Here is a 9,939-nt window from a genome sequence, read left to right on the forward strand (position 1 = left end):
GCTGAGTTCCATTGTTTGTCTACCTGATCTTCCTATTGCTAGTCTTTGAGACTAGAGGGCAGAGGATATGACCTGATTTATTTGAGTCCTTGGCCCCTGGGGTAGTGCTTAGCATACCCTGGGTACTCAATAAATATTTGCTAAATTTAAATGAAGAGCATGTGCTGCAGTAAGAGGTTCTAGAAAATCATGTCAATTCTTATGGTAAACCTATAGACATGATAGCATTTTGAGATGTGGCTCCCAGTCTTGCATATGTGGCCATGCTCTAGGGTGGGCACTCTACAGCCCACAAGCCAAATGTGTGCCATGACCTGTTTCTGTAAATAGCTTTACTGGACTATTCATTCTCACATTTTCTTTCTGCTTGCACTCTACAATGGCAAAGAGTTGAGTAATTGGCAGAGACTGATAATTCTTAAGACCTAAAATATTTACTGTTTGGCTCTTTACAGGTAAAGTTTGCTGATCACTCTTCTAGAGGACACACATAAATAATAATAATTATAGTATCCACTACATTAAATGGTTATGAGGATTAAATGAGGTAACATCTGTAACGTGCTTATCACAGTCTTTGACACATTGTCTAGTAATTGTTAGGTATTATCATTATCATAATATTAGAATTATTTTCTAGCAGTCAAAAATATTAAATAGCAAGCCAGCATGAATTTGATACACACCACGTTAGAGGCAGGCACAGGGATGGGAGGAGCATAATCTAAGAACCTGACATTGAGGGAGAAGCAAACGACAAAGCAGACAAAGAACTTACAGAAATTCTATTGGATACACACTATGATTGTTTTATTCTCATGCCCATTTTACAGGTGAGAAATGGAAGGCATCAAATGCTTGTTCATTTGTCTTCCCAGACCAGGGCTCGAACCTGTGTCCCCTGCGTTGGCAGGTAGATTCTTAACCACTGTGCCAACAGGCAAGTCCCTTGACCATTTTTTAAAATTAAAGTGTAGCTAGTTTCTTCTAGAGGCTAGGGAATGCAGCTGGACCTGGATCCAAAGCAGGCTCTCCATATCGACAAGGCCCAGGGACAATGCCCGGCTGGAAGACTGAGCAGGGCACAGAAGGCCGGCCACCCTGTGCCTTTGGATGGGAGAATTTAACACATTTACATGAAAGCCATGTGGCCGACAGGGTCTTGGTGCTCTGGCCGGGTGTCAGGCCTGAGCCCCTGAGGTGGGAGACTGAGTTCAGGACATTGGACCACCAGAGACCTCCCGGCCCCATGTAATATCAATCAGTGAGAGCTCTCCCAGAGGTCTTCGTGTCAATGCTAAGACCCAGCTCCACTCAATGACCAGCAAGCTCCAGGGCTGGACACCCCATGCCAAACAACTAGCAAGACAGGAACACAATATCACCCATTAGCAGAGAGGCTGCCTGAAATCATAATAAGGTCACAGACACCCCAAAACACACTACTGGATGTGATCCTGCCCACCAGAAAGCCAAGGTCCAGCCTCATCCACCAGAACACAGGCACCAGTCCACTACACCAGGAAGCCTACACAGCCCACTGAACCAACCTTACCCACTGGGGGCAGACAACAAAAACAACAGGAACTACAAACCTGCAGCCTAAAAGAAAGAGACCCCAAACATAGTAAGTTAAGCAAAATGAGAAGACAGAGAGATATGCAACAGATTAAGGAGCAAAGTAAAATCCCACCAGAGCAAACAAATGAAGAGGAAATAGGCAGTCTACCTGAAAAAGAAATCAGAGTAATGATAGTAAAGATGATCCAAAATCTTGGAAATAGAATGCAGAAAATACAAGAAACATTTAACAAGGACCTAGAAAAACTAAAGAGCAAACAATGATGAACAACACAATAAATGAAATTAAAAATTCTCTAGAAGGAATCAATAGCAGAATAAGTGAGGCAGAAGAATGGACAAGTGCCATGGAAGATAAAATACTGGAAATAACTACTGCAGAGCACAATAAAGAAAAAAGAATGAAAAGAATTGAGGACAGTCTCAGAGACCTCAGGGACAACATTAAATGCACCAACATTCGAATTATATGGGTCCCAGAAGAAGAGAAAAAGAAAGGGACTGAGAAAATATTTGAAGAGATAATAGTTGAAAACTTCCCTAATATGGGAAAGGAAATAGTCAATCAAGTCCAGGAAGCACAGGGAGTCCCATACAGGATAAATCCAAGGAGAAACACTCCAAGACACATATTAATCAAACTATCAAAAATTAAATACAAAGAAAAAATATTAAAAGCAGCAAGGGAAAAATAACAACTAACATACAAGGGAATCCCCATAAGGTTAACAGCTGATCTTTCAGCAGAAACCCTGCAAGCCAGAAGGGAGTGGCAGGACATATTTAAAGTGATGAAAGAGAAAAACCTACAACCAAGATTACTCGACCCAGCAAGGATCTCATTCAGATTCGATGGAGAAACTAAAACCTTTACAGACAAGCAAAAGCTAAGAGAATTCAGCACCACCAAACCAGCTTTACAACAAATGCTAAAGGAACTTCTCTAGGCAGAAAACACAAGAGAAGGAAAAGACCTACAAAAACAAACCCAAAACAACTAAGAAAATGGTAACAGGAACATACATATTGATAATTACCTTAAATGTAAATGGATTAAATGCTCCAACCAAAAGACATAGACTGTCTGAATGGATACAAAAACAAGATCTGTATATATGTTGTCTACAAGAGACCCACTTCAGACCTAGGGACACATACAGGCTGAAAGTGAGGGGATGGAAAAAGATGTTCCATGCGAATGGAAATTTAAAGAATCTGGAGTAGCAATTCTCATATCAGACCAAATACACTTTAAAATAAATACTATTACAAGAGACAAAGGACTCTACATAATGATCAAGGGATCAATCTAAGAAGAAGATATAACAATTGTAAATATTTATGCACCCAACATCGGAGCACCTCAATACATAAGGCAAATGCTAACAACCATAAAAGGGGAAATTGAAAGTAACACAATAATAGTAGGGGACTTTAACACCCCATTTTCACCAATGGACAGATTATCCAAAATGAAAATAAATAAGGAAACAGAGCTTTAAAAGACACATTAAACAAGATGGACTTAATTGATATTTATAGGACATTCCATCCAAAACAACAGAATGCACTTTCTTCTCAAGTATGCCTGAAATATTCTCGAGGATAGACCATATCTTAGGTCACAAATCAAGCCTTGGTAAATTTAAGAAAATTGAAATCATATCAAGTATCTTTTCTGACCACAACACTATGAGACTAGATATCAATTACAAGAAAAAAACTGTAAAAAATACAAACACATGGAGGCTGAACAATACACTACTAAATAACCAAGAGCTCACTGTAGAAATCAAAGAGGAAATCAAAAAATACCTAGAAACAAATGACAGTGAAAACATGATGACCCAAACCTATGGGATGCAGCAAAAGCAGTTCTAAAAGGGAAGTTTATAGCAATACAATCCTACCTCAAGAAACAAGAAAAATCTCAAATAACCAACCTAACCTTACACTAAAGCAGTTAGAGAAAGAAGAACAAAAAAAACCCAAAGGTAGCAGAAAGAAAAAAATCATAAAGATTAGATCAGAAATAAATGAAAAAGAAATGAAGAAAATTATAGCAAAGATCAATAAAACTAAAAGCTGGTTCTTTGACATAAAAAAATAAACCATTAGCCAGACTGATGAAGAAAAAAAGGGAGAAAACTCAAATCAACAGAATTAGGAATGAAAAAGAAGAAGTAACAACTGACCCTGCAGAAATACAGAGGATCATGAGAGATTACTACAAGCAACTGTATACCAGTAAAATGGACAACCTGGAAGAAATGGACAAATTCTTCAAAAAGCACAACCTTCCAAGACTGAACCAGGAAGAAATAGAAAATATAAACAGACCAGTTACCAGCACTGAAATTGAAACTGTGATTAAAAATCTTCCAACAAACAAAAGCCCAGGACCAGATGGCTTCACAGGCAAATTCTATGAAACATTTAGAGAAGAACTAACACCTATCCTTCTCGTACTCTTCCAAAATATAGCAGAGGGAGGAACACTCTCACACTCATTCTATGAGGCCACCATCACCCTGATACCAAAACCAGACAAAGATGTCACAAAGAAAGAAAACTACAGGCCAATATCACTGATGAACATAGATGCAAAAATCCTCAACAAAATACTAGCAAACAGAATCCAACAGCACATTAAAAGGATCATACACCATGATCAAGTGGGGTTTATCCCAGGAATGCAAGGATTCTTCAATATACACAAATCAAACAATGTGATACACCATATTAACAAATTGAAAGAGAAAAACTATATGATCATCTCAATAGGTGCAGAAGAAGCTATCAACAAAATTCAACACCCATTTATGATAAAAACCCTTGAGAAAGTAGGCATAGAGGGGACTTACCTCAACATAATAAAGGTCATATATGACAAACCCACAGCCAACATCATTCTCAATGGTGAAACACTGAAACCATTTCCACTAAGATCAGGAACAAGACAAGGTTGTCCACTCTCACCACTATTATTCAACATAGTTTTGGAAGTTCTAGCCACAGCAATCAGAGAAGAAAAAGAAATAAAAGGAGTCCAAATTGGAAAGGAAGCAAAACTATCACTGTTTGCTGATGACATGGTACTATACATAGAGAATCCTAATAACGCTACCAGAAAACTAATAGAGCTAATCAATTAATTTGTTAAAGTAGCAGGATACAAAATGAATGCACAGTAATCTCTTGCATTCCTGTACAATAATGATGAAAAATCTGAAAGTGAAATTAAGGAAACACTCCCATTTACCATTTCAACACAAAGAATAAAATCACTAGGAATAAGCCTACCTAAGGAGAAAAAAGAACTGTATGCAGGAAACTATAAGGCACAGATGAAAGAAATTACAGATGATACAAACAGATGGAGAGATAAACCATGTTCTTGAATTGGAAGAATCAACATTGTGAAAATGACTATACTGCCCAAAGCAATCTACAGATTCAGTGCAATCCCTATCAAACTACCAATGGCATTTTTCACAGAACTAGAACAAAAAATTTCACAATTTGTATGGAAACACAAAAGACCCCGAATAGCCAAAGCAATCTTGAGAAAGAAAAACAGAGCTGGAGGAATCAGGCCCCTGGACTTCAGACTATACTACAAAGCTATAGTAATCAAGACAGTATGGTACTGGCACAAAAACAGATATAGATCAATGCAACAGGATAGAAAGCCCAGAGATAAACCCACGCACATATGGTCACCTTATCTTTGATAAAGGAGGCAAGAGTATACAATGGAGAAAAGACAGCCTCTTCAATAAGTGGTGCTGGGAAAACTGGACAGGTACATGTAAAATAATGAAATTAGAGCACTTCCTAACACCATATATAAAAGTATACTCAGAATAGAATAAAGACCTAAATGTAAGGCCAGACACTATAAAGCTCTTAAAGGCAAATATAGGTAGAACACTCTATGACATAAATTACAGCAAGATCCTTTTTGACCCATCTCCTAGAGAAATGGAAATAAAAACAAAAATAAACAAATGGGACCTAATGAAACTTCAAAGCTTTTGCACAGCAAAAGAAACCATAAACAAGACCAAAAGCCCTCAGAATGGGAGAAAATATTTGCAAATGAAGCAACTGACAAAGGATTAATCTCCATAATATACAAGCAGCTCATGCAGGTCAATATCAAAAAAACAAACGATCCAATCCAAAAATGGGCAGAAGACCTAAATTTGCATTTCTCTAAAGAAGATATACAGACTGCCAACAAACACATGAAAGGATACTTAACATCACTAATCATTAGAGAAATGCAAATCAAAGCTACAATGAGGTATTACCTCAGACGGGTCAGAATGGCCATCATCAAAAAATGTACAAACAATAAATGCTGGAGAAGGTGTGGAGAAAAGGGAACCCTCTTGCACTGTTGGTGGGAATGTAAATTGATACAGCCACTATGGAGAACAATTTGGCGGTCCCTTAAAAAACTAAAAATAGAACTACCATATGACCCAGCAATCCCACTACTGGGCATATACCCTGAGAAAACCATAATTCAGAAAGAGTCATATACCACAATGTTCATTGCAGCTCTATTTACAATAGCCAAGACATGGAAGCAACCTAAGTTTCCATACACAGATTAATCCATTAAGAAGATGTGGCACATACATACAATGGAATATTAGCCGTAAAAGTAACGAAATGTTATTTGTAGTGAGGTGGATGGACCTAGAGTCTGTCACAGAGTGAAGTAAGTCAAAAAGAGAAAAACAAATACCGTATGCTGACACATATATATGGAATCTAAAAAAAAAAAAATGGTTCTGATGAACCTAGGGGCAGGACAGGAATAAAGACGCAGACATAGGGAACGGACTTGAGGACACACGGAGTGGGAAGGGTAAGCTGGGATGAAGTGAGAGAGTAGCATGGACTTATATACACTACCAAATATAAAATAGATAGCTAGTGGGAAGCAGCCACATAGCACAGGGAGATGAGCTCAGTGCTTTGTGACCACCTAGAGGGATGGGATAGAGAGGGTGGGAGGCAGACGCAAGAGGGAGGGGATATGGGGATGTATGTATATGTTAGCTGATTCACTTTGTGATACAGCAGAAAGTAACACACCATTGTAAAGCAATTATACTCCAGTAAAGATGTTAAAAAAATAAAGTATAGCTAATTTACAATGTTATATAGGTTGGGGTATACAGCAAAGTGATTATAAATATATATTATTTTATATTTATATATATATTCTTTTTCATATTCTTTTCCATTGTAGTTTATTGCAAGATATTGAATATAGTTCCCTGTGCTATACACACTTATTTAAACTATAAACTATTTAAACTATAGACATTTATTTAAAGTTAACAATTATTAAACTAAATAAATACTTTCAAAGAATATATAGAGACACCATAAAAATATATTAAGGAAATGATGAACATAGGATTTAGGATGACAATTTCTTAATGTGTAGGGAAGTAGTCTCAAATACTCACTTGAGATGTTCTTGACAAAGGTGTTGATTCTTTTATTCCTTATTCATTCAACAAATTATATTAAATATATATTAACTGCTGTTAAATTATAAAAATTATCAGGTACTTATTTGGTGCAAAGCACTAGGATAAGTACATGACAGAATAATGGAAAACACAGACATAACTCTTGCTTTCATAGGCCTTACATTCTAATGGGAGAAGAGTCCTAGAGGCCAAGATTTAGAATCTTTTTCCATCTGAATTAGAAAGATGACTCATCCATGGAAATGGAAAGGAAGAGACTTCCAGAATTTCTTCCTGTAGGTAACCTGTAAGTTGAGGACCATCTATAATGCAAGTCCAAGTTGTCAGTAAATGATTATAAATTCACAGACACCTGAGGGTAGGAGGCCCAACAATTTTAGGGCCATTATAGGAAGAAAATAGAAAGAAAAATACATAAAGACACTAGTGACTACCTTACAACACATACACATGGCTCCTCTTCTAGCACAAGAAAATTATTTTAATTGATGAATTCATTCAATTAATACTTCTTGGGTCCCTGCTACATATGAATCACTTGTGCTTGATTCTGAATGGTCCTAAATGGCCATTACTCAAAATTAACTACATGCTCAGCAGCAATGACTAGAGCAGAGATTGGTTCTCGAATGCTGCAGAACTGTGGGTTCACATGAAACCCTGCAGCTGGCACAATCGACACACAACATTTTCGTAATGATTCATGAAAGTGACAGGGTTTCACAAAGCATGACTCCTTGAAATTTATTTGGGGAGTTGCTGATGGCTGCATTTTAGGAGCTCAAAAAGCTAACTCTAGTTAATGAAAAGGTCAGAGCTGCTCGGTCTGACATTAAAGACTCGGGAGCTACCCAGAGAACAGGCTTCCTCATCTTTTCCTGTGTCTGACTCAGAGACCTGTGCAGTCCTCACAGGTCTCACACTTCTTCCTTCAGACTTCCTTTCTTACATTTCTACTTTCAGTATCATTAGCTCCTGATCTCTTTCTATCCAGATTTAATGCCAATATTCATGACTTCAGTTTGTTTTGTTTTTCATGAACAAACTAACTGCTGAAGGAACCAGCTAATGCATCTCCCCATGATCTGTTTCCTAGGACTCACAAAGCAAGACTTGATTTATTAACAAAATAGACAAACTGGTTTCCAAAGGCCACGCTCCTCTTGAGAAACTGCATCAGAATAGGAACTGCTATTTAAAGTCTCCATTAATCTGAACCTCCCTCTGGCGGACAGACTCAAGAAATTGTTCTCACTGCCCAGGATGCAAGATGCTGCCCCAGGGTGAAGTACCTGGGGTTTGTTAGTTAGTGAGTGGACCTACTCAGTGAGAACCTTCTTTTGGTCTAATTTCAACCAGTTGTCAGCACATCAGACAGGAGGGAATCTGAACTAAACTTTGGTTATAAGAATGGATGTTCCACAGAAACCCCTTGATGGGGGCTTCTATCAGGCAAGGAAAACTAGTGCCCCTGCAGGGGGAGAGCCAAGGATTGTCAGTCCAAACTGCAAGCAGCAGTTTATTTGTTTTGTGGGTGTTTTTCTCTTCTGTAAACACGACCTGAAGCCAAGTGATTGGTACATGTTTTATAAACTGGAAATATAAACACAGACATTCTCTTCCAAAAATGGATCTGTAGGACTTCTCTAGGGAACTTGTTCTTGCTGTTCTGAATTCTGAACTAGCATTAGTGAAGATGTTACACCTCTGATATTTGGAGTGTTAATCCCAACATCAAAGAGCAAAAATGTTGAAAAGGTTTTGAGGCACCCTATTAGATTTCCAAAACCATTTTTGCTTCTACTGAGAACAATACACTTATGTGACATGTCTTAATGCAGGAGGAGGGGGAAAGAGATCAATGTGTGTTTCAAAATCAATTTAAATGTCATTGCTTTGTAAAGCCTTCTCTGACATCATGCTGCCAGGTTTAACCTTGCCTTCCCTCAACTTCAACTTCTTCTTCTTTTTTTAATATTAGCTGCACCACATGGCTTGTGGGATCTTAGTTCCCCCATCAAGGATTGAACCTGGGCCCTCAGCAGTGAGAGCACAGAGTCCTAACCACTGAACTGCCAAGGATTTCCCACCTTCCCTCAACTTCTCACAGTACTTTAACGCTTTTGTACAGTTTATAGCACTTCCTTCTCAGCATAATAAATTTATCCCTTTGCTTGACTGTTTGGAAATAAAGATTGAATTCTGTTCATATTAGATGCAAACAATACTTGTCCAAATGTATTGTATAGAGCAGGTATTCACTGAAGATTTTTCTAATAAAATATCTACTGTTATTCATCACTACAGATCCAGATTATTGAAACTTTCTCAAATATAAACATTTTTATTTTCCAGTTAAAAAAAGCTAAATGATACTACATAGAACTGAATTTTGTTCAACTAAGTCATTTCCATGGACCTCGATTATTTTGTTTTCACTGCAAACAGTGGTGAGATTGTTAAATGATCTGACATATGACTCTGTCCTATGAAATCCTTGAGGGTAAGAATGTATTTCACGTCCTTCAAGTCTTTGCTCAAATGACAGCTTCTCATTGAGGTCTACTCTGACCACCTTATTTAAAATCATAGCCCCTCCCAAAGCAGTTTCTGATTCACTTTCTCTGCTTTATTCGTTTTCCAGAGCAGTTATCACTTCCTAACATATTATATAATTTGCTTTGCTATTTTATTTACTGTTTACTTTTCTTTGCTAAATAATAAGCTTAAGTAAGACAGACATTTTGTCTGTTTTGCTCACTGCTGTATACTGTAGCCCTAAAACAGTGCCTGGCACATAGTAGCTGCTTACCGTTTGTCATTGTCAGGAATATTGTGG

This window comes from Aethalodelphis obliquidens, unplaced genomic scaffold, assembly GCF_003676395.1.
Source record: "Aethalodelphis obliquidens isolate GAN/ISIS:26980383/991018 unplaced genomic scaffold, ASM367639v1 scaffold12, whole genome shotgun sequence".
NCBI classification, from domain to species: domain Eukaryota; kingdom Metazoa; phylum Chordata; class Mammalia; order Artiodactyla; family Delphinidae; genus Aethalodelphis; species Aethalodelphis obliquidens.